Source organism: Eleutherodactylus coqui, chromosome 5 (assembly GCF_035609145.1).
Source record: "Eleutherodactylus coqui strain aEleCoq1 chromosome 5, aEleCoq1.hap1, whole genome shotgun sequence".
NCBI lineage: Eukaryota > Metazoa > Chordata > Amphibia > Anura > Eleutherodactylidae > Eleutherodactylus > Eleutherodactylus coqui.
In genome coordinates, this window is record NC_089841.1 from 114,606,389 (window position 1) to 114,630,705 (window position 24,317).

At 38.5% G+C, this 24,317-nt stretch overlaps 1 protein-coding gene and 1 long non-coding RNA gene across 4 annotated transcripts in view; one reads left to right on the top strand and one right to left on the bottom strand.

The window, feature by feature from the left end:
- EFNA5 (ephrin A5) overlaps nucleotides 1-24,317 on the bottom strand; it is a 423,677-nt gene that overhangs the window by 395,274 nt on the left and 4,086 nt on the right. The gene's annotated exons all lie outside the window — the stretch shown is intronic.
- Nucleotides 8,353-24,317, top strand: part of LOC136627713 (uncharacterized) — a 151,439-nt gene continuing 135,474 nt past the window's right edge. Inside the window, exons 1-2 of the long non-coding RNA XR_010792815.1 lie at nucleotides 8,353-8,523; nucleotides 16,256-16,369. This is a non-coding gene — a long non-coding RNA (uncharacterized lncRNA). The remainder of the gene's footprint in view (nucleotides 8,524-16,255; nucleotides 16,370-24,317) is intronic.

The following is a 24,317-nucleotide window of genomic DNA, read 5'->3' on the forward strand; positions in this document are numbered from 1 at the left end:
AGAAAAAGCCCTCCCCCATACTGCAAGGGCAGAATTAAAATAATAACTGTGCTATCTCAAATTCAATGCTTTGCTCTATTTGATCTGCCTGATTCACGAATAGAATGACAAATTGCAGTGAAGACTGACACAGAGCAATACTTTATGTATGTTTTAGCTGAATAGAAATGTTGTACATTAATAAACAGGACTTAGTAATGGCTGCTACATTATTGTTATTTCTAACATTCTGATTTATTACATTATCTGTTCGTGGAAACATGAAATGTTGAAAACTTTGAGGAAAAATTCATTAATGCGAAATGTTGTAAACATCGAGTGCTATCAAGTAAAAGGCAAAGCGCTCCCTAATAGAGACAGTGCGGTCTGTTGATAAAGATAACAAACTGGCTGACTGAGACAGTGACAGGGAAACATCCGTCGTAGAAAGCCCCATTCAATCTGAGCTCCTCTCCTAGAGAGTTTTCGGCGTACAGTGGGTCAGTATGGAGAACAGAAGAAATTTATGGACAGATTTAGCCACTTTGATTTGTTCACTCAAAGCTGCCACAGGAAGCGTTGTTGAATCATTTCCAATCACGCAGGAAACAGATTCAGATGAATCTAAATTGGAAATTGTGTAAGTAAGGGATGTTGAAATCTGGTTGTAAAGTCAGTAAATAAATTCAATTTTATATTCAGTGAATTAATGTGCTTCTAACCAAAGATACTGTATAGTCAGGGTTTTCATATTATGTATCCCGCTGGATTTCCCCAGCATCAATGTTAGCATATAAGAATAACCCCACCTCTCATTCATGTACTGCATATCGTTGGGGTCACATTAGAGCTTTTTTTTTAGCACCAAACGGTTTACTCCACCCCTGCCTTAAAGGGAAGCTCCACTTCTGAAACAACTTAAGAATAATATTTGTAGTATCACATTACCAAAAAACTTCCTTTATAGTTGTAAATGTCCGGACCCCCGTGTTTGTATTACAAGAACCAAGAGAAGACTATCCGGTCGGAATAACCCTAGTACACTCCATTATGTACTGCAGTTGTTCCATCATTTGCTCCAAAGATAGTTGAAACAAAATCGACAAAAAAAAGAACTAGAAAGAATTTAACTCTATTGGCCCCATTCCCAATCATAATGAAACAGCTAATACTCACCTCTCCCGACTTCCCGCATGTCCCCCGCCGTCAGCGCCTGATCTCCCTTGTGACGTCCCATACACAGACTGTTGTAGACTGTAAACTGTATGTCACGAGGGAGACACAAAGCTGCCGGCGGGGGACATAAAGAGAGATGTGAGTATTAGACAGTTTATTATGTTTAGGCATGGGAACGATAGAGTTTAAAAAAAGTAACTTAGACAACCCCTTTAATGACAAGACAATCAAAGCACACAAAGCATAGTTGGCCAATCTGTTCCACTCATCAAAACATGTAAGGGCGAACATATTATAGATCTATGTTGTATATGTCTGTAATACAGCACCCTAAACTGCTTTGGGCCCATATGTGTGTTTCTGATTGTGGTTTATTAAAAAGTATTGTCTCCTCGAAGCATTGAATTATAGGGACTTTATGTGTTTTTGTACAAGTTTCATACATACAGCAATTCTGGCTGCATGGACCATAATTTGGCACATATGTGATACCAGCTTAGACAAATAAAGTATTAGGAATATTAAGAAGCAAATATGTGATTGCAGTTGTAGGACAATATACTGCATTTCGTATTGTCTACCAAGGCTAGCCATACACTTAAAATAGCTGTATACCAAATAAGCTTTCCAGGGCATCCATTCCACCTGAACTCTCTGTATATATGCACATGCACAGCTGAGCATGTATGTGTTCTGAATGTGAGAGGGGAGTAAGCTGCTACCACACTCCTCTGGCAGAAGTCTATGTCCTTTGATGGGGCAGTTGAGATCCAACATGTCGGACCCTTCTTTCTCGCTATTGGGGGCGGGGGAAAATGGAGGCTTCCATACACACTAAATGGTCATTCAGTCCTGCATTTCAGACTTTAAAGTTAGACTCGGAATGGAGCTCCAAGTCAAAGAGGTGAGTCGTGCTGCTCTCTTCTGCCCGCAGCATGTTAGCTTGCACTTCTCTCTAAATACACAAAAGAGAAGAGCGCTGTCACTTTTGATGCAATGGGCAAAGAAAGGCCGACACGGACCACCTTTTTGACTTTTATCATAAAACATACACAAGGTAAGGAGTATACCTGTCCCGGGTTCATCATGCCTGTGGTTTGGTGACAGGTTCCCTTTACATACATTCCGTATAGTTTTCTGTATACCCTATCTGGGGAATACACCAAAACTTTAAGTATCTGTATACAACATAACCAAAAAAAAACACGAGGACAGAAGCGGCCAACAGTCTAGATACTCTTAAAGAACATTAGATAACATTTCATGTTTCTATACATTGGTATATTAATTGTCACATCGTCACACGCTCATCATTCAGACGCATAAATAATGGGGAAATGTTGAAAGCGAAATGAACCTTGTTTATAAAATGTTCTCCATAACATTCAGCGGTTATTGGGCATATGTCATTCTGCTCAAATAAACCTTTTCCCCTATTGACTATTATCAATATGAACTGTATGTTGCTTAAAGTGAAATATGAGCCGTTCACATAAAAATAATCACAGCAGTCACATTTTGTAGGAAAATGTTGACATAGGGAAATGTAAATAAGGGGGCAATGTGACAGAATTGCTGCAGTGCATTGTAAGTATTCAATTACAGAACGTCTATACTGTACTAATATAGCATAATAACTATAACATTAATATGCCGTAGCCTGTGCATGTAGTCAAATACATCAAGAACTGTATTATTATATCCATTACATATTTTTCATAAACCATATCCTTTGTTCATTCACTTATAGTCAATACTAGTTCAATTCCAATATAAATTAAATCATACTGATGGGACCCCCATATTCAAGCCAGAATGGAGAGAAGTTACAAAGAGCAGTTCTCTCTCTCTCTGACGGATTAGTATTATCTGTGCATTACAAGAAAGACCCAATGAATCTAATGCAAGAAAATAGTCCCTTCCCCCAAGCTACTGGGGTGCCTGGTAGTGTACTCTTCTGTGGACAGCGCATAATGGAGTGTACTAGGGTTATTCAAACCAGACAACCTCTTTAAGTCCTTATTCTTCTCTTAGTTCGAGCATTCACCCTTATGAAATAAGTTATTGTGGTATTATATTACAAATATAATTATTAGATTGTTTTAGAAGTGGAGCTTCCCTTTAAGGCAGGGGTGGAGCAAACCGCTCAATGCAAAAGGTATCACAATGGCAGAAATATGGGCCTCAATATCTAGATTGTTTTTCATCAAAAGTGAAGAGTAACCTTGTAGCCCATAATTACCAATCCATGTTTCTTTTTTCCAATGAACATTACAAAATAAAAGCTGGTTAGTAGTTGCAAGGAACAATGGCCGTTTTATTGTGAGCTTTGGTCAGAAACGCTATATTTTCTCCTTAGGGACAGCAACTGTACTATAAACTAAGTGAGGAGACTCAAATGGCCATGCACGCTCCTCTGGGTAATATGCAAATAAGGATTTATTCCATCTCCCTTATTTGCATTGTGAGCTTTGATACAAGAGATAAAGTTGTTGTCTCTCAAATGTGTAGGTTTACCCCCCACCTCCCACCCCCGTCTTAAAAGAGGAATATGATAATGCTAGGGCTACACGGCAACTTTGGTCAAGACAGAAGCTGCCTTGTGTGGTGCAGAGTGTAAGCGCTCGCCTACAACCTGCAAGTTCAATCCCCGCTTGATTCAGGTAGCCGGCTCAAGGTTGACTCATCCTTCCGAGGTCGGTAAATTGAGAACCCAGCTTGGTAGTGGGTAATAAGTAATAATTACCTGAAAGCGCTGTGGACTAAGTTGGTGCTATACAAATACCAATATTTATTTATTTATTTATTTATGTCCAAAGATTGCAATGTAGCTCTACAACATTGCATACTAATGGTAGCAAACGTAGTTATGTCGAGGCTAGCAAGTTGCCACAAGTCAACACTTTGTGTGATCGTCAGGTTGTGGGCATGCAAATTCGGGAACCACAAGGCAACTGCATTGACGTCCATTAGTTAGCATTGTCTCGGGTCTACACTCCGATCTTTGCCCACATGACTTATCACTGTGTAGCCCTCGCATAAAGCAAAGGAGACTAGTAACATTTCTAAATGTACAGGCTCTTATTACTATATAACTACTACTTGCATTATCTCGAGCTGCGAAGGTTGGGCATGCCACCAAGGCTTTCACTATATATTCGACTAAGAACAATTTTATTCATCTTTTAGTTTGATTTGCTCATATACTTTATATTACAATTGCCTTATGATTGTCAGTGTTCAGTGAGTGCTTTTTATTTACTAAGTGTTATTTTTCTATCTTGCATTCTTTATATTGTTAAAGCCGAGAAAATTTACATTTACAGAAAAAGGCGGCGAGAAAATCTACTGTACATATTGCCATTATTACGTCTTTTCTAATCCTTTTCCTTGTATGTTCATAATGGTAGCTTTAAAATCAATTCTCCTTTGTTGCCTTACCGAATTAGAAGGAAATAATAGCAGAAAAAAAGGAATACGGTCTTTCAGATTCCATAGAACTAATGGGCGTCAGAGCAACAAGCCTGTGCAGAAGACTTCCACGTCAATTCCTAGACAGAGGGATTCATAGTGAAATTTAGCACTTTCTATATTTAACAAATGTGCCAGGAAGTTTTCTTTATTCTGCAAGAGCGTATTAGCGTGCATAGCACAGCCTTAAGGGACTGAATACAAAGATATGCTGACACTTTGAAAGCGTGCATGTATTTTACACATGGATGGAGTCTATAATGTAAACATTCTGATGAACTTAATGTGGTTGAATGGGAACGTGCACAGTTCACTTGCAGAATTTCTAACAAAGAACTCACACTTCATCCAAGCAACAGCCTCGATGAGTGATACGTAGCAGCTACTTATGTTGATCCATTCCCAGACAGTAGTCTGTATGCATGTCCTTTGTTTCTCCATTGCTTTGGTCAGTAGGGAAGGGGTTAAGGCCATCAGGTCCTCAATACATGCCATGGAAATGTGTTTCTGGGTTTTTTACTAATTACGTTTTACACTCTTGTAGAGTATCATGAACCAGTACTGTTTTTAGTACAGTTTCCCTTTTCCCCAACATTGAACATCTACAAATTCATTTAGCGCGACTTGTTCCTCTCCCCGAGCTGCCTTTCTTCTCTCTGTAACGCATGCATACTTTGGTCTTGGCTATGGAATGCCGACTCACAAGGAACAATAGAGGCTTTCAAGAGACACCACTGTCTGGCCCTATAAAGGGTTCAGATCCAACACAGTCAATATTTACTGCAATGTGGAGTCAATGGCACGAAGACAACTACTAAACTTCAAATTACACTGATTATTATCATTATATTAAACATGCCAGACACTGCTAACGTCAACCGTGCCAGTGTATACTGACGTATAGAACATAATAAGTCATCTCTAGGCAAGCTCACTAGAATTATGCTACAGTAGATGAGTGGAATTGTGAAAAAATGGCATTAAATTATAACTTTATAATAATGACAATAGTAGGGTTACGGGGATGAACGATCACTAGTGCAATTGTTTGTCCCCATAGGCCAGCTGTATATCTCTTCTGTTTTATGCTCGCTGAAACCGAACAATCAGCCAATGACAGGCGTTTGCTTGCTTTTCGGCTGTCTGTAGATCACTTTACTCAGTCTGACTTTGGCCGGCTGCACACGGGCATATCTGCATTGTGGAATCTGGAGCGGGCATCTGCCTTCAGATTCCACAGGAAATACCACCCATAACATACTATTGAAAAACGCTTTTTCCTGCACACAAGCGGAAATCAATTGCGATTTTTTGCTCGTGGAGGAAAAATTACAGCATGTTCTATTTTTAAGTGGATTCCATGTTGACGGCTTTCACTGAAGTCAATGGAAGCCGTCTGAGCCGCGGCACTTCCACAATTGACATTGCGGAAAGGTCATGGATTCTAGTAAAAGCAGGCGTTTAAAAAAAAAAATCTGTACTGCACATGTTCGATGGCTCCTCGTGGGGACCATCCGCAGTACAGAACAAAAGAAGAAAAGACAGGTCTGCGTGGATGCCAGCTGGGCACAGGATCAGATTCCGCTGCGGGGTCCCGCATGCGCAATCCGACCCAGTCGTGTGCAGCCGGCCTTTGGGGAGAACAAACTTTTGCACAAATGTTTAGGGTCAATAATCGGCTCATGTTAACCCTTTCCAATCCACTGTCCGATGTCTAAAGACATTTTGATTGAAGGCTGTACAGCTTCCGATGTCGGAAGACGTCCGGCAGGGTATTCTTACTGTATATTACTGGCCCCTCTGTTTTCGGGGGCCTCTCTGGCATGTCTCATAGCAGCACTGGCTCTTGCCAGCAGATGGTGCCATTGTAAAATGGCAGTAAGCGAAAGCCCCCTAGGAAACCCTGAATCCAAAATTGGATTGCAAAGGGTTGAAGGACCTTTAGGGTTCATACAAACCTGACAAACATTAGCCATCCCACATAAATTATTATTTTTATTACTATGTTATTAAATCATTGTTGAAGGTTTCTTGGTATCCTATTTCTAGGCCTGTGGGGCTTTTTTCGAAAAATAGAAAACTGCTTTTATGACTAGTTTGACAGGTTGCTCCACCTGGATCAATGCAAACAGAACACTACCCATATTCAAGCAGCTGTGAGTCACTGTTCTATACAGAAGCTTGTAAGTGGTGTTTATAAGCATAAGATGTCTTTCAGCTGATTGAATGTGACTGTTGTACTGACTCTTCCGCAAACAATATTAATGGTAAGCACCCATCTAATGTGGCAGCCATGCTACTACTGATGATGATATAGCACTACAGTCATGAGACTAATTCAGAATATCTATGTTAAAGGGGTTGTACCAAATATAACTTTTTTTGGTTGGGGTCTCACCACAGAGACCTCACTGATCCCAAAAAATGGGGGTCGTGTGTCTCTTATTTTTCATAGCTGCAGGTTGATGCATTTCACTCGCAATAGCGATAGGTTGAATGGAGTGGCAGTCATGCATGCGTAGCGCTACTCCATTCGTTTCAATAGGGGTCACAGAAATAGCCGAATGCAAGACAACAGTTCTACTGAAATTGAATGAAGTGGCGCCGTGAATGCGAATCTCCTCCTCACTGCAGGGGTCAATGCAGCGACCCTACAGTAAGGAGGAAAGGTGGACATGTAACCCCTGTTTTCATAATCAGTGGGAGTGTCATCAATGATTGGCCCCACTGATTAGCTCTTTATCATCTATCCTGTGAACTGGCATTTTAATTCAGAGGCATGCAAGAGTACAATATGGCCCTGCAGACTGCTAAGGGTGGAATTTATAGGTGACTTTTTGCAAATCGGAGGTGTTGCCAAGCCATAGTATGCTTATTGTCTTCCTAGAAAATTGGCCATAGAGTTTGTACATTCTTATAAGGGAGGTAGAATGTAATGTCCCTTTTACACGGCACGCTGACATCACCGCTAAGGTAGTTAGCGCTCGTGCAGAGTGTTTAGACATGCAGAGAACACTGCTGGATTGCAGGCTTCTTGCTCAGAGCTTCACTTTCTACGTGAAGGAGTGAGCGTTTACACCGAACAAGAAGTCCGTGATCCAGTGATATTTCTTATGTTGACTGAAAGTCAACGATAACGAATAGTAATCAATGTTTTTGCTTTTACACTGACGATTATCGCTCAATTTAGTTCGTGTGAACGACGTTTGAGCGATAATTGTCCCGTGTAAATGGCCCTTAAGTCTCACTAAGGACTAAACAGGAGGAGGGGAGAATGAGAAACTATAAAACGCATCAATCATTTTAGCCCAGATTATAATCAGCCATGTATTCCTCACATCATATTTTTTTGCTAAAACGTCTCAGATTTTGCCCTTCAGTTCACTACTGAATGTTGCCTAATAGGTCTGTGATCCAGCAAGTAAAGGGTGGTCCACCACTTAAAAGATCTGCAATGCTTATCCTATTGTCTTCAGACCATTTAATGCTAATTACCTTTTTTACTACCAATAATATCAGTACACTGGAGTGCTGTACATTCCGCATACCAAAAAGTAGAAACCTATAAACCGATCCCGACTGATACCATCAAATGACTTCAAACAAAAGAACCTGTTTTGCTGCTGCGCTTCTCTGAGCCATGACAATGCAAAAGCCACAGTTCCCTAAATTCCTGCAGACATGTACCAACACCTCTCCACTGCTCCTTCCTGCAATGACTTCTAAGGTGGGAAATTATACCTTAAACATTAAACATGTCGGAACATCATGAAAATGATGTTGCTGTCAAGCCGTAAGTTAAAGGTCGGCCAGCATGTTATTTAAAGCTACCTGAAGTACTCAACGAAGTGCGGTTTTCCGCGCAGGCTATTATAACACCTGTATTATACACACCAGGTAAGCATTTAACAATGTTAGGTGTTTGGATAGGAATAAGCAAATAGAGACGGGAGGGGAACCAGACATGGTTTCTCCCTGTCATCCGCAGCAGATAAAAAAGGCAGTTGGAAAAGATTAGTGCAATTGAACCATAGATTAAAGAGCAAACATGGTCCTGACAGTGATGGGATTCCTGGGAGTAGGAGCTGATGCCCTGACGTTACCTGCCTGTCAGTAAGAGCCGTCAAAGTGCTGTATCACTAGAAAAATTCACTGACAAAAAAAATACCAATTCTCTGCTAGACCTCGCTACATTATCCTGTCACCCATTCATCATTGCTTCCCGTACACTTAAAAGTGGTTTTCGTTAAGGTGGATACTGGCGCAAATTGAACTAATGCGACATATATAGAAGATATATAGAATTTTATGAGCGCATGGCATCCGCTGGGTTTTGAATAGATTTGCATATGTAAATGAGCCTGCTATTTCATGCAGGACTGACCACAGGGCAATCATTACCACATTGAGAAAAATGCTATTATTCCATTAATGCAGTAATGATTAGGTTTATGTTTCCAGTCAACAAATACACCATAGAAAAGAATAAGATATAATTCCACAGACCAAAACATTTCATTACCCTACAGCTTCAAGGAAATATTTTCCAACAAGTTGCTTGTAATATCCATTAATTAAGGTGGAGGTTAGAAGAATTTACATTTTAATGAATATTTTGACAAATATGAATCTGAATGCGCTTGGTAGAACATTCTCTCAGTTGCACTCCTACATATGGTATCAGAGTTATGTCCACTGATTATTGGCTTACGTGTTCTAGTTTCTGTTCGCCACGATTGCTCTACTATTTGATAAGAAAGAAAGATCATCGGCTGGTATAAATGGGCCTTAAAGGGGTTGTCCCACACCGAAACGGGTTTTTTTTTTTCACCCCCCCCCCCCCCCCCGTTCGGCGCGAGACAACCCCGATGCAGGGGTTAAAAAAGAACACCGCACAGCGCTTACCTGAATCCCCGCGCTCCGGTGACTTCTTACTTACCTGCTGAAGATGGCCGCCGGGATCTTCTCCCTCGGTGGACCGCAGGGCTTCTGTGCGGTCCATTGCCGATTCCAGCCTCCTGATTGGCTGGAATCGGCACGTGACGGGGCGGAGCTACACGGAGCCGGCATCCTGCACGAGCGGCCCCATTGAGAAAAGAAGAAGACCCGGACTGCGCAAGCGCGTCTAATTTGGCCATTAGACGCCGAAAATTAGACGGGCTCCATGGAAACGAGGACGCTAGCAACGGAGCAGGTAAGTGAAAAACTTCTTATAACTTCTGTATGGCTCATAATTAATGCACAATGTACATTACAAAGTGCATTAATATGGCCATACGGAAGTGTATAACCCCACTTGCTGCCGCGGGACAACCCCTTTAAGGGAGTGCAGAGGAAGCATTGAAACCAGATTCGCACTTATACGGGGTTCCTAAGCCACCAACTATGAGCTTATCGCCAAGTGAATCCAACTTTTTTTTTTTACATCAAGATTTTGAGCACTTTTAGAACAGAACTGTTCATTTTAGATGTAAATATTTTTTTAATAAAGTCATCCTGTTTGTTAAACCAGCCATAGGGAGATGCTTATGGTTGGAGAGAAAGCTCCCTCCATGTCTGGGTAGCTCCAGTAGTACAAGAAATGTGATCCCTTCCTTTTCTGTTCATGTGCAAAATTGAGCATCTGTAATCACTATGGGCACTTAAAGAGCTATTTCAGGCATTTAACCCCTTGTAGTATTGATGATCTACTCTGAGGATAGGTCATAAGTAGTTGATCAGCGGGGAACCACATTTCGGGATCCCCAGCAATCATCTGATCTCAGTCCTCACACTCACTTCAGTGGGCAGGATTTTCATAACTCCTGGAAAATTGGGGTCTGGGCCAGAAATGCAATAGAAGGTATAGATCAGATTGATTTCAATGGGAGTGAAGCCTTCTATCACACTTCCGGCTCCGACCCTGGGGCTACAACCGGTAGTGTAATAGAAGGCTTTGCTCCCAGTGAAATCAATGTGATCTATACATTCTATTGCATTTCTGAACTAAATGCAGATGTCCAGCCAAGCAGCAGTGAGTGTGGGGCAGCTGATCACTCAGGGTCCTGAGCAGCTGATCAACTATTGATAACCTATGCGGAGAATAATTGCCTGGAATACTGTTTAATAACAGTGTATGAATGAGTGGTGCCAAGTATGACATGTTAAAGTGCCTACATTTCCAATGTAACAGGAAAAATTACCAGTATTGATTAGTACATCGGTGACGATCCTTCAAGTTACTAAAGCCATTTGCATTCTATTGATTTTATGCACTACTTTATCTACACTATATAATCTCATCAGAAGGTTTCACAAGAGCAAAATTTTCACTTGACTTCTCCTAAATGCCAGTAAAGTACAATAGGAACACTGCTCTCATACCTGGAGCAAAAGACCCTCCCAAGCTAGAAGCTGGAGTCCAGCACCTTGTTTCTGAATTTCAGTAATCTTGAGCCTATCAATCTAATACACCAATGACCAAAATATTACATTACATTTTTAATTAAAATGCTTTTCTACCAACGGTTGGCAACTACATAAGGCTGAATTCACAATTCATTTGCAGTATCCATTTGAATTATAAGCCAAGAAAACTCCTGAAGCATGCATCAAAGGAATCTGTAGGCCCATTCACCCAACTCAACCGAAGGAGTATTATTTTGGCCTCTACCATCAGTGTATCTTTTTGCTCGGCTGTTTGGAATGACGCAGCCTGTTGCAGTATTCCATACATAGTTGTCCTACAAAAATATATACCATGTGGTATAAACTTTTAAAATATGGGAACCGATGGGCGATATTTGCCACTGCATGGTTATAGTGTCATACCATTGGAGGCACCTAATGGAGGTATGCATCCAAAAATCCTACCTATATCTGACATATACCTCAAATACGCCTTGAACAGACCCTAACAATAAAAAATAGTATTTGTTCATCTCATTGTAAATTTGTAAATACTTAAACAAAAGAAATTAATTAATGAAACCATATATTATATATTATCTGCCATAGGGGATCCCTTGAGTATTGCATAAAGTAGCCAGGTGCCACAAGGAGCCATTAAATTTCTCTCTTCAATTTCCTAAGCAGAGCTCATGTAATAAAAGATGATTCAATCTCCTGGTTTGAAACATAAACTGAAACCTTTTTTAATTATAAGCCATCAAAATTTATTTTACATACAACTATCTCCCCAGGGTAATTCTAGTTTATAGGGAAAAAACTAATTACTTAGTATACAAAGATATAACGCAAGCATGATATCTTTGTTGATTCAGTTTTGTACAGTAAGTCTAAAGTAAATTGTATTTCTGCCTCGCACATAGAGGACAAGTACTTTGTGATTGATGAGAAGTCTATATTATTATTTGCAAATCATGTCGTGTAAATGATGAACACAAAAGGGTTTATTCCTGATGACCGGTCTTGCCATGATAGAGAGGTACTAATATGCAATATATGAAGGTAAATGAACATATTCACAAGTCCAGAATACTTCTACTATGTACAATATTCACGCTTATCTCCTGTGGATTTGCACCTACTCTGAAGAGATTGAATTTAATATCCCTTTTACTTCTCTCCGAACGTCACAACAAAAAGAAATTCAAATCTTGGAAATAGTGATTATGTGAGTGTATGAACAGCTGTCTGACAAAGGAAGATATCGTGGAGCAGGCAAATGATAGTGCTCACTCTGTAATTGTTTAAGCAAAGCAATTCAGACAGAATATGTATAGACTAATGCTGTGCCGAAAATGTATACATATCGTAAATACCCTGTCACTTATATAGTTTACAACTGCCTATTGCGTCTGAGCCGGCGGAATTATAGTATGGAAAATATTTAGAAAAGAGTGACTTAAATAGATCTATACAAAACCAGCCCGAATGGATGAATATATTCTTTATGGGCTATATTTATTATGGCGAGGCCCAAAGACCACAGAGAACAATGGGATTGCATTCTACATATCGCTTTTGGAATACATTGGTGCAATAAATATATATTATCTTCTGTATATCCTACTGTTCTATATTGTAAGAATACGGAACTGGGTAGGATATTAACACTGCTGCCTAAGAATGCAATATCCATTTCATCATGAAGATATATGGATGTATCTTATATATTTTTACATGAAATTCATTCTTGAGTGCGGAGAAAGAAGATTGTAAGCATCAATAATTATATGCTTTGTAATGTGAGAAAAATGGTGTTATACAAAGAAAGCTTGAAAGTAATGACTTCTCAGAGTCTCCACAAGAGAAATGAGATGTCTTAAAAAGGTGTATGCTCATTTATTAGATGTTTCTTTAGGAAGCTACCTGCACTCATTAGGATATAGTTAAGCAGATCTGAATTGTATACAGGTTGAATTGGTTTTGCATATTGATAACTGAACCTGGCCGCCTTACGGTTACACATGACTTGTGAATTATATAGAACCATTAAAACCTTTTACATGCCAATGTTCCCAAAAGGGATTATTACTTTTCAATTTTTTTAGTGGCCTAAAGTTTACCAGTTTTGTCAAAAAAATTCGGCAAGTTTTTGTAAAAAAAAGAAACAGCCTGTAAAAGGTTAACAAGGCAGCCATAGCAATCTTTGAGGTTATACTGTACCTCTTTGTACCTCCCATACCATACTTTGTCTGATTTACATTAAATGGATGGGAGTTTATGACAGTAGTGTCTCCTAGAGGCAGTGGCTGTAGGGGAGAATATCTGCTTAATACAGTGCTATACAAGACACAATAGGGTGACATGTGACTGAGTATAAGGCATTCTGTGTATCGCCGTACAGACTGTCATGCATTGAGCTTACCTGCAGATACGTTCTACCAACTGGCCATTTCAGCCCTGCTTACCTCTCCACCTTCACAGACGCAAACTAATTTACCTTTAAACTTTCTGTGCCACAGATTGTTCATCCTTTCAATTACTTTACAATGGGGTTTGTTGTGCTAGGATAACAATAGCTTTTCAGTGGCTTTAAGATATGATAGCTTGCCACAGAAAGTTATCATAGGCTGGTTAAACTTTGCTACATTTGTAAATCAACAGCATTACCATAACACGGCTAAAACCACTGGTAGACACAAAGTTGTAAGCTCCACTGACTGCCTAACATGTACTCAATGCATTGATGGGCAAAGAACTGGTTAATGTGTTAGTTGCAAATCATCTTTTGACTGGCCTGCATTTGAAAGTGCCACTTAGATATTTATTAAATAAAACTTTGCTATGGATCATGTTATCAATTAAAAAGAGTGACAAATTGGCAGAAAACAACTATTTCCGTGCCATAGAACAGTGAATGGTCCTCCAATGACCTCAGCTGGTATGGCTCCAATGTCACTGATGATTCTCTACCTAACAATGGAAAGATTTTATTCAGTCGTCAGGTATTACAAACGTTGGCACACACTGCCTGATCAATAAAATTATATTAGATACATCCCGTGCTGCAAACACAGAGTGCTAATGAAACTCATCTGTATGTCTGCCTCCAAACACCCATTTGCTTATTGTTAATCACTAGCAGTGCTTGGAAAAGTAGTCAAATGCAAAACGAAGGCATTGGAAATCATTGCATGCTTTGATAACGTGCAGCTTATTAGGTATTAGTTAAATTCTCACCAACAACGTAGAATTTGCAATAATATTTTAACACTTAAGCAAATTCTTCTAAATGTGATAAACTGAAGTATTATTATTCTCAGTGAGATCTAATACTATTCTAAGGCTTAGCCAGTCTATGATCCTGTTATGATGTATCTGCATATAATCACATCATTAGCGTTGTATCAGTGTCTATTGTTTATCAGAGTTATAACTAGAAGAGTGTATATCCAGAACAAGAGGAAACAAAAACAAATACGGTAATCATATGCACATTTGTACTGTATATGTGTGCAAGAAAAGAAGTAAAATGTATCAAAACACAAAGGATGGAGTGGCTGGACAACAACGGTCCATAGTGTACAACTAGCCATATTCAATTACTGTCTAAAACAGAAGTATTGCATTGACTTCAAAGAAGTGTCTGATTTATTCCTATGAGGTGTCATATGTGAAACCAAGTATCCCACCGAATCAAATGTATACATTTGGGCATTTTCTCAATATAAAGCTACCTGTATAAGGATGGCTTCACATGATGCTTTTGCAAATCCAGCACTGGTTCCGTCCAAAGAAGGTATTTTTCTATCCAGGCTAACAAGGGTGGAAACTATGTTTGGTGAAGACGAAAGAGGTTGCAGTCTTACATATTCACTCTTATGGTGCCATCCAGGTTTCGTCCTGGTTTCAGTTTTGAGGACGGAAGCAGTGCTGGATTCGCAAAAAGTAATGAGAAAACAACCTAAGCTCTTATTCTTCAAGAGCCAGCAATGAACTCTAAGACAGAAGTGCTTATATTCCTTGTTTGTGAGATCCAGACCTGCCCTGACCTGAAGGCCAAGGAAGCTACAAAGACATATTTAAAAGATTAGAGTCACATGACAGTTTATTAGATGGCTGACGTAAGAACATCTACAAAATTGATTCAAGGCTATGACAAACTTTTAATAACTAATGACCTCTATAGGCTACAATATGGTGTCCAGCACCACTATATACAGACTAGACACATAAGATCATCTCAATGGCACATGTTCCTCCTGAGTTTTTAGTTTGCTTATATAGTTCCTAATTGGGCTTTACATACAGTGAATTATCTAGCTAAGCTGCCATGAGACTAGACCAACATAAGCGCATATGACATGAGTATGCATGACCATAACGACACCTACTATTGCCTATGAACTTCATAACCAGGCATGGCACAGCAGTGTGTGTAATTACTTTCATTGTTCCCTTAATGGACATAGTACATGTCTCATATTCCTTTGTTAACTCCGTGAAGAAAACTTAAAGTGTAATACCAGCAATTTAATTATGAGCAATGTGAGCATAATAGAAGGCCTTCGTGAAAAGATGTGTGGATGTGAATATTACGCACTTATTACAATTATGTTACTCATTCAGGCCACTGCATCCCCGAACCCCCCCACATGTGTACGTGTTACAGATTCGCAATGGTTCCAATCTCACAAAGACCATCCATGTGCTGACAATGCGCACTAATAGTTCAGTTAGCATTCATTGCTTGGTGCTAATTAACTACAAGGCAATGAAACCTTTAAGTATTGCTAAATTAGCACTCAACTGGATGAAACGAAAATTGACTGGCTGATTCTGAGAGGCAGCCACTACCTCAGAGTATTTCATTCCTCTTAACAAAAATGGAACAACAGAGAGTCATCAATATGCTGAAGTACATTTTTACTAGTAGCAAAACTGGCACTCCATTCTAGATAAAGTAATTTAAAAGCAAATAATTTTCGCAGACATGGATGTGTTCTTTCATCTGTACTTTGTTAAGAAATACAAGGTAATAAAATCCAGGTGGTGCGCTTGGTATTGAATATTCTCTCTTTGTTAGAATTATATTTCGAGGATAATATAGAAGACAGAAAAATAGAAGAAATATAATGTTGTAAATATAATGCCAACCTTATCTGAGAAGTGAAATGGAGTCGTAACTCCTGGGAGTAGCCGGGCTAGGAAATAATGATATCATTTATTTATCTCCTAATAGAACGTAACTGTGGACAGCACTTTGGCTCAGTGGTGAGCACTGTAGTATTGGAGCAATGGGGTCGTGGGTCTGAATCCAACCACTCTACATGAAGATTTCATAAATTTCCTACAGGTACTTCAGCTTCCTCTTATGTTACAAAAACATAGCATACTGATAAACTAACGGGCTTCCTAGGAAATTGACTCTGTGAGATATGTGAATGGATATCGTTTGTGTACAGCGAATGCAGAATATGTTGAAATTATGGGTTCGGTACTTTTGGGTCAAGCAGTTTGGCGAATAATTGGTAAAACACATAATTTAGTCACATGTTATTGGCTGTGGCTCTACGAAACTGCTTTTATGGACTCTCTACACACATAGGATTCGAAAAAGGACATAATGCCCTGGAACTATAAGCATGCGCTAGATATAATTATCGGTAGGTTATAGAATAATCATATATTTATACCTATATTGTCCCGTGAGAAATGTATATAGCTCACATTTAGGTTCATCAGAACAGAAGTGTGATTTAATAACATTTGTTGTGTGGCCTTTAAAGTTTTCACATCTTCTAGCCATAATTATCAATTGGTTCCATCATTAGGTTCAAGAAGAAAATTACCTTGTTTTTGACAAAAAAAGGGAAGTATCATTTGGCTGCATTTGGACAATGCAATCCTCAATCTTTAAAATGAAAAATACCTTCTCTACCTGCTTGAGATAAAAGGAGTCAGGATAGACATCTTGGCTGAAAGCTGAAGTAACTCTTTGTGATCTTGGTAGAGTCTTCTGGTTGCCGTTGCCTCGAGCTCTGAAACTGAATTGTAACCTTAGAAGTCAGATGGTCAGCGAAATGTCGCTGCTCTATAGCTAAGCTATATGATGTTTAACCATTAAGCCGTTGCCGACTCTGGGTCAACGTATGGATCAACGCTCGCCATTTTCATGTATCAAGCACAGTTTCTTTTAATTGCCTCTTTCTTTTAAGTCTTTTAAATAGTCATGCTTTATACACTTTATAATAATACTACAAAATACAGATTATTTCTACATTTTAGACAGGTATGATTATTCAGGTCCGACACTTGATGGCTAGTCATAGGATCATCAGACAATAATGAGATCCGACCATCAATTTCTGATTAACCTGGACCTGATGTCATACTGATTAGTTAATAATTCTGAATCATGTAATTATTTTAGATGCCTAATATAAGTGTAGTCAATAAAAAAACTCAAAAAGGTGACCTGTTAAGGTATTTTGCAATACGTTTCAAATTGAGCATTTGGAAAAGCCACTGTAGATTGTGATGTCAGCTAATAGAGCAGAGGCCTCCTGAGAATCATTTAATTAGTTTTATTTTTTTTTTACAGTATTTCAAATAAAATATCCCAGAGAGGCTGTCAGCGCTGACATTGGTTCTGTCAGTGAGGTGCCTTTTTGCCTGATTAATTAGTAATAAAGAGACACACTTTTTGGCAGCTCTTATTTCTTCACTATTTTCCCAGAACAGCAGGGAATACTTTGGGGAGTGACAAAAACACTATTAGCATTTCAGCACTAAGACATAATAAATATTTTTTGTTTCTGTCTAATCAATAGTAGCCAGTGGAAGAGTTATGGAAGTTTCTAAAGCATTAATGTCAACAGTTTTATTAATCAATGCCTATCAAGCTAGACCGCCATCTTGTCTCCGGTCCCGTCGTAGTCTAATCTCCTAAATCTCTGAAAAGACCACAAACTCATCATTACATCAAGTTCTGTCCAAACACACACACACCATCGGCAAATGCCGGTCCACCACATGTACAAAGCACATAAACAGTATAGCCGTATGAACACACACAAAAGTTTGGGGACATGATTATACCTCTTTCCCAAGTTTAATTGTGAGACAATCACACACGCGTATCTTAATGCCAGCTTTATGGCGGCAAGAACTTTTCACGCAGCATTGCTGGCGGGCAAAAGGATTTCGTAAATCCGCACTATTAAACCAAGAAAGCTCATCAGAGCGCAATCTGAAATATAATAATGAATATTGTAAAAAACAAAATTTACATACCATAATGAGCGCTCCGTTACAATATTGTAGCCATTGTAACCAGACTGGCAAGGCACCCTAATATATTACACATGAAGAAAGGGGGAATACATGAATAAAGTAAATCAGTAGGCTGCCGGGAAATAGAAGGTTGCAATTATCGTAGGTTTACCTAATGCCCAGATTTTAAGCCAAGCATGCATAGTCATAGTCTTAATTCATAGAAAATATTACAAGGGAGCCATTAATTTGTGGGTGTGGGGTATTATTGCTGGAGTCACCGGGCAGTCTGAAATGCATATATTACTATGTAGGAAACAGAAAAAAAAATTACCACCAAGAAAGCATGTGATACATATAATAAAAAGAATTCTCGAAAGTAGCCGTTTAGAAGTAATATGATAAATGATGTGTATATGTACCCAAAGTGGCTACTTACAAACTAGTGTACTGGCTGGTGGACAGTTCAGAGTACATTGATTACAACTATTAAGACATTTTTGGACAACCGTAATATTGGCTATTCCATTTTGTGTAAATAAAAAAATTAATATTGTTCAATCATTGAAATGTGAAAAGATATATCACATGTTCAAAGCAAATAGGAAACATTTATGGTCAGACATGCCGACCTTCTACCGGAATAACTAGTATTTTTCTTGGTGTCATACAAGAATAGAAAAAAATTGCCAATCTACTAAATGCGGCTCACTAATATATCATATATAATAAAATGAATATATATATACACACAAAAATACACAACCTGACTGTATGTATATCACACAGTACAAAAGACCAAAAAAAAAGTTTGCAGACAGTCAAAAAAATAATTAAATCTAAACAAAAAAGTAAAGTCTTCCAAATAGAAGATTGGCATAGCATATCGGACAAACCATATTCCATGTGGTTTATCGCCTATTTATATGTATATAGATGACACATTAATACTCATTTACACAATAATTATTATTTAGCAGTTATGTTAATGGCTCGGACACCGTACTACAAAGATCCTAAATAAATATACAGTAATAGTTGAGCCTACTGTGCGCCATTTAGACCATGAACTATACAGATTAGGCCGTTCTGATTTTGGATATATAGTATATACTATCCCACCAACTTTATAGTGCCAAACCTCCCCATGTTATACGCTGATAGGCTGTTATGCAGTGGGGCCAACTTTTAACTAATACACAGCGTCATCCAAAATGTTACTTCTAATAATTACTGTATAATAATTCCGAAAATCCCATAATTAAAATAAAACTATGCTATATTATAAACCCCCCACGCGGTGCGATTCAATAATAAAACGCTAAATTATGCAAAACTTCATAAAAATAAATAAGGCCAACTGTAAGCATTGCACAGAGCTGCGCTCCGCTAACAAAAAAATGCCTTTCATTTACTTTCTCTATTTGCTGCATTTTTCGAACAGAGAGCAAGGAACTAGCGGCAATTATGGCTTTGACAGACACTAATAACTTACAGGACAGTTGGAAATAGAAACCTCAAGATCATTCTGTAACATGAGCAGACAGAGGAAGATTTTTTGGTATTTTTTCTCTTCACACAACCAAACAGGAAAATATTAATAGAACAACTACATTTCATATTTGCAGGCCGTTCGCCCAATATAGTTGCCAATTCAAAATGGACTCTGAATTGTATGCATGTAGATTAGCTAATGTGTAATATGGAAGACTCGTTTATAAAAATGGCCATTTGTATTCCCATGGTTATAATACACACATATTGCACTGATGAGATTATGTGTTTGGGCAACCAATACCAGTGGCAGAGTATACTGGGAATAGTAGTTCCAGCTGCAAGATAATGCCTAACTACTCTTGGCACACATCATTATGGCACAGAGGCGAGTCTTAAAAATGTTTCTTGTATTCAGTATGTTCTTACAAGCCAATGGAATTTACGAAACAATCAACTTCTTACGACTTGCCCTGATCAGCTGATTAATAAGAAAAATAGTTGATGGGGTGGACAATTCGGAATATAAATAGTGGAGAGATATAGGGTAATATCACATATAGTTGTGCACCATATTCTTCTACTACATGGAAAGGTTGTAAGTAGAATAATAAAGAAGAGTAAAAAATAAAACTGTAGACATATAGCAGAGCCGAGTTTGTCATCTGCAGAAGAACTGAGTTTGTACTTAGGCGTAACCGTTCACGATATCTCTATGTGTTATCTGGGGTTTTCCTTTGGACTGCAGATTGTGCCTACTTTAACAAAGCAGCCCCAAATAGTTGAGTAATCCAGCTCTGCTACATTTAGTTCTATGTTTTTGCACATAGTCTAGGGATTTGAATGTATACATAAAATTGTATGGCCCCTTATTTACTTAAGGGATCCATCAACATATAGTACATGTATGTGAAATCCCTGAAATAGATTGTAGAGCTCCATTATAGAGAGTACAATTGTATAATGAAGTGCGCCGTATTAACAGTATTTGGTAACTTTCATTAACATGCCTAAAGGACAATAAGTTCGTTTAATTCCTTGGTTCAATTCAAGGGTGTAGAATGTAGAATTTGGATTCTGGGAACGTAAACTGTCATTAGCTGTAGACATATGTCTTTCCAGTCAATACAATTATTGCATATTTAGATGTAACTTTACCTGACCTCTAAGTAAAATGTATTTCATTTCTTCTCCCATTTATGGAGCCAGACAATACACTTCAGATCGGATTTCATGCAATTTAATGTTTATTTGGTATAATGTGAGGTACCACCTTGCTACTTCCCTCGGAAAGATTTCTGAAACATAATCTCCAAAATTTAAGACCGAATATTATTGTGTTTTAATAAGGAAGGAAATAATTGGTGGGAATAACGACTATAAAAACCTTGAAACATGCATTAACAATCTCACTTGGAACAGACTACCAATTCGACGTTGCCAAAAAAAAAAATGGCCTCAATCTATTCAAATTGCAAATGAGAAGGATTTCTGAAGTCGAATACATTTCAGCATTCCTCGCGCTGATGTGCTCTACAAGGATCACTCCTGCCTTCATTCCCATTAATCTGACATTCATTCTCCATTTAGGGAGCTCCTAAGACAGCAAGCGGCCATCTTTGAAAAATATCCAGGGAGGCCATTTTGTGCTTAGACAGCATGCAGCCCAGTACAATCACATACTGATGGCTTTCACCGGCTTAAGACACATTAAAGCAATTTCTCCCTAGATTTCGAACACAACATAATTGTGTATACAGACGTAGTAACAGAGATGTGATTCGCCACGATTTATCTCAATAACATTATGGGTTGGCTATGGTTTTACATAAAACCTACAGCATCTTAGCTAAATGCCCAAAAACTATTTCAATTTAAACTGTTAAATGCCAAATCGGCTCTGCTACATTTGTACAGCTTGGATACCATATGATTTATACTCTACCATACCAAGTAGTGGTATATAATAGTATATCAAGCAAAATTGTGTATATGAAAAGTATGTATGCGTGTTCCCAGTTCACCCCAAGTAAGAAGAAGTGGTGACTAAGTTAATTAATTACTATGTTGCTTTAACGAGTGAGAGATCATTCCAGTAGGGGGATACTTATACACATGGAAAGGCATTATTAGGAGTGTATTGAGCTCGATATTAAACCACAGCTACTCAACCTATCACTCGAATTAAAGATTTAACATAATTCCAAACAACATGATGCCATCAATATAATCAATAGCGCTCGTTCACCCTCAAGATCAAGTATTATCTGCAGCTTTCCTCAAGATTTTCCCTTGCACCTTATTAAACGAGACTTAAAAAGTTAATCGTAAAATCATAAAAATGAACATTAGTTGTCACCTTCACCATTTCATGTCACCTTAAAACCTCAATTTGTTGAGTCTGTCACTTAATTATAGAAGGTATATTTCACCGAGCAGACAGTGAGCGAGTTCATGTCCAAGCTTCCTGTTTTTGCTGTAAAGTTTTAGTGTCTTGAGTTATTTTCTTGTGTATGACATCTATACTACCATAGCATAGTAGTGCTGCCCTAAACCTAGGTGATGGTTATTCCAAACCTCCCAGGCAAGCAGTGCTCAAAAAGAGAAGCGATGACACATCAGCCATGGACATTAGCTATTTATTAGGCTAATTAAAATTAGTGTATACATTTTATGCTCTTATTACTCGGCCGCGTCGTATAATTTCACATATCTACCCGCACGTTATAAAGTAAATAACTATTAATTGACTCAAAAAGTTCCATTTCTAAAGGTCACATTAAAAAAAAAGAAAATGGAGATGAGTAACTGCTAGACTCACGAGCAGATTCCTAATTTTAGTATCTGCGTAAATGAAGTGCAAGTTTTTATGAAGGAAGGTTCTTCTCACGGTGGAATTTTTTTTTTTTTTCTACCGAGGTAGAGTGATTGAGAGAGCAAAACCTCTGGATGTACACATGTGTGATTGTCTATGGAGCTTCGAAAAAACGTTACAAGCCAACTTTCCTTAAGCACTAATTGTATTCATTCATTTTCTCAGCCCAGCATGGAGCTGGTAGATTGCTGGGTCCATAGCAACAGGGGACAGAAAGAAAAGCTCATCTTTATCTGTCCCTCTATAACAGGAAACGGGGCCACTGGGTGGAATGTAGTGTTTCATTACGGGCATTTGCAAAAGATTAAATGGGAAGAATTACAGGAGGGTAATTTACCCTTAACTAGGTGCCCTTCCTTCAAAAGGATGAGGTCTGTAAAACTACTGTTGATTGCAAGGGATTCACAAGGGGAAAATACAAGTCTGCTAGAGGAACCCATTTGAAATAACCAAGGTATTCTTTCAAGGCTGTAACTGACTAGAGTAACACTATTAAAGCCAGCAAGCTGCATGTAATGAACTTCTGAGAACACTACGGCTACACTTTTAATCATGAAAAATTTATTGGGCTGGAGGTCTCTTTGTCCCTCAAATTGAAATTGCCAAATCAAAAACCCCTCTGGAAATTGGAAGCAGGATCCAATGTATCAAGAATGCGACTATTTATTTTAACTTGCTGCCCTCCAAAGATTTCTAAACCTTGAAACAAGCCCAGAGCAAGTATAAACCTGGTTCTGCAGTATCGAGAGACAGACTTAGAAGAATTTAGCTGCAACAAAGCTATTTCAATACCCAGCCATGCAAGGAGTAGTAATCAAACTGCTCTGTATTCCAGAAGCTGATTGTAGGAACTAGGAGATTGGAAGCAGAATACTTTCCTGCACATGCGTAACACATTGCTTCCATTATTACATCAGTTTGTCTACATTACGAAACACGGAGAAGCAATTATCCACACAATAACAACTAACATAGCCATGCAATATGAGAACGACGTAAGGTATTTTGAAGTATGAAGTAAAAAGTCGGTGACCTTGGAAAGTCACCTTTCCTTGACTTCTACACTAAAAGTGACTTGGCGAGTGGAAGAAGCAAGGAAAGTTAACGATATTGTGTAGAATGATTTCTATTATATATGTAATAGCAAAAAATAACTCTGTAGAATGTCACATGATGAGGCATTTGACAAGTAACCCAACTTAATAGCCAGCTATGTTGGGTCTTAAATACTGCTGTCAGCCTAGGTAATAATTTAGCACTGGTAGTGCTCAGCGCATAAAGACTATTGCAGAACTCTAGAGGATATTGTTCGAAAAAAGCACACAGCTAAAAAACTAGGTTATGAGGTTACAAAAGGACTTTAACATATTCACTCAAGCACGATACAAAAATAATCTGTCTTTGCTGGTGTCAAGCTTGTGAGACAAATGCTATGGCTTTTGCATATTGCTAATTGACAAGCCTGACTTATATTAATGATTTGTTATGGATGCAATATTTCACAATTCCAGGCAGACACATTTTGGACCAGACACTTTTAATTATTACAGCAGCTTTTTGGCAAAATGTCAAAAAAGTTCATTACTGCTTCAAACACATTTTCTGCATAGGAAGGATGTTGAAATGAAAATCGACTTAGAGAATTCATCAGGTTGTTAAT